Genomic DNA, 1,952 nt, shown 5'->3' on the forward strand with positions numbered 1-1,952 from the left:
TGCTTGGGCGAGAGTAGTACTAGGATGGGTGACCTCCTGGGAAGTCCTCGTGTTGCATTCCCTTTTTAATTATTTTTTGCGCCTTATGACAAACATATCGCACGTGCGCGATATATATTAATCCCGTTATATTATTTTTGACGTTTGCGATATGTTTAAGCTCGATGCTCATTGCTCGCGCGTCTTGGGGCGGCTTTGTGGCGCGAAGAGCGCGTTCTGAAAGGGGTGGAAAAAACTCGTGTTGCTGCGGTATGGAGGGAGGGGTGGAAACCGTGGAAAACTCGTCTCCGTGATTGAGCGGGAGAATAAGTAGTATAGGACATTATCCATTGTTAGGGAACGGTTGTAATGGTAGTGAGAATGTAGAATCGTCTTTGGAGCGGACCTGAGAGTGGCAAGCATAAGGGACGAAGACGGGGAAACATGTCGGACGCGATCATACCAGCACTAAAGCACCGGATCCCATCAGAACTCCGAAGTTAAGCGTGCTTGGGCGAGAGTAGTACTAGGATGGGTGACCTCCTGGGAAGTCCTCGTGTTGCATTCCCTTTTTAATTATTTTTTGCGCCTTGTGACAAACATATCGCACATGCGCGATATATATTAATCCCGTTATATTATTTTTGACGTTTGCGACATGTTTAAGCTCGATGCTCATTGCTCGCGCGTCTTGGGGCGGCTTTGTGGCGCGAAGAGCGCGTTCTGAAAGGAGTGGAAAAAACTCGTGTTGCTGCGGTATGGAGGGAGGGGTGGAAACCATGGAAAACCCGTCTCCGTGATTGAGCGTGAGAGTAAGTAGTATAGGACATTATCCATTGTTAGGGAAGAGTTGTAATGGTAGTGAGAATGTAGAATCGTCTTTGGAGCGGACCTGGGAGTTGCAAGCATAAGGGACAAAGACGGGGAAACATGTCGGATGTGATCATACCAGCACTAAAGCACCGGATCCCATCAGAACTCCGAAGTTAAGCGTGCTTGGGCGAGAGTAGTACTAGCATGGGTGACCTCCTGGGAAGTCCTCATGTTGCATTCCCTTTTTAATTATTTTTTGCGCCTTGTGACAAACATATCGCACGTGCGCGATATATATTAATCCCGTTATATTATTTTTGACATTTGCGATATGTTTAAGCTCGATGCTCATTGCTCGCGCGTCTTGGGGCGGCTTTGTGGCACGAAGAGCGCGTTTTGAAAGAGGTGGAAAAAACTCGTGTTGCTGCGGTATGGAGGGAGGGGTGGAAACCGTGGAAAACTCGTCTCCGTGATTGAGCGGGAGAGTAAGTAGTATAGGACATTATCCATTGTTAGGGAACGGTTGTAATGGTAGTGAGAATGTAGAATCGTCTTTGGAGCGGACCTGGGAGTGGCAAGCATAAGGGACGAAGATGGGGAAACATGTCGGATGCGATCATACCAGCACTAAAGCACCGGATCCCATCAGAACTCCGAAGCTAAGCGTGCTTGGGCGAGAGTAGTACTAGGATGGGTGACCTCCTGGGAAGTCCTCGTGTTGCATTCCCTTTTTAATTATTTTTTGCGCCTTATGACAAACATATCGCACGTGCGCGATATATATTAATCCCGTTATATTATTTTTGACGTTTGCGATATGTTTAAGCTCGATGCTCATTGCTCGCGCGTCTTGGGGCGGCTTTGTGGCGCGAAGAGCGCGTTCTGAAAGGGGTGGAAAAAACTCGTGTTGCTGCGGTATGGAGGGAGGGGTGGAAACCGTGGAAAACTCGTCTCCGTGATTGAGCGGGAGAATAAGTAGTATAGGACATTATCCATTGTTAGGGAACGGTTGTAATGGTAGTGAGAATGTAGAATCGTCTTTGGAGCGGACCTGAGAGTGGCAAGCATAAGGGACGAAGACGGGGAAACATGTCGGACGCGATCATACCAGCACTAAAGCACCGGATCCCATCAGAACTCCGAAGTTAAGCGTGCTTGGG

At 48.3% G+C, this 1,952-nt stretch overlaps 3 non-coding genes across 3 annotated transcripts; all 3 read left to right on the top strand.

Moving 5' to 3' along the window:
* The first annotated feature begins 428 nt into the window (after positions 1–428).
* On the top strand, positions 429–547 carry LOC123177507 (5S ribosomal RNA). Its single transcript, XR_006488973.1, has one exon. It is a non-coding gene; the product is annotated as a 5S ribosomal RNA (ribosomal RNA).
* A 367-nt stretch (positions 548–914) lies between these two features.
* LOC123177508 (5S ribosomal RNA) lies at positions 915–1,033 on the top strand. Its single transcript, XR_006488974.1, has one exon. It is a non-coding gene; the product is annotated as a 5S ribosomal RNA (ribosomal RNA).
* A 367-nt stretch (positions 1,034–1,400) lies between these two features.
* LOC123177506 (5S ribosomal RNA) lies at positions 1,401–1,519 on the top strand. The gene has a single exon (XR_006488972.1). It is a non-coding gene; the product is annotated as a 5S ribosomal RNA (ribosomal RNA).
* The last annotated feature ends 433 nt before the right edge of the window (positions 1,520–1,952 follow it).

The sequence above is a fragment of the Triticum aestivum genome, unplaced genomic scaffold (assembly GCF_018294505.1).
Source record: "Triticum aestivum cultivar Chinese Spring unplaced genomic scaffold, IWGSC CS RefSeq v2.1 scaffold61254, whole genome shotgun sequence".
NCBI lineage: Eukaryota > Viridiplantae > Streptophyta > Magnoliopsida > Poales > Poaceae > Triticum > Triticum aestivum.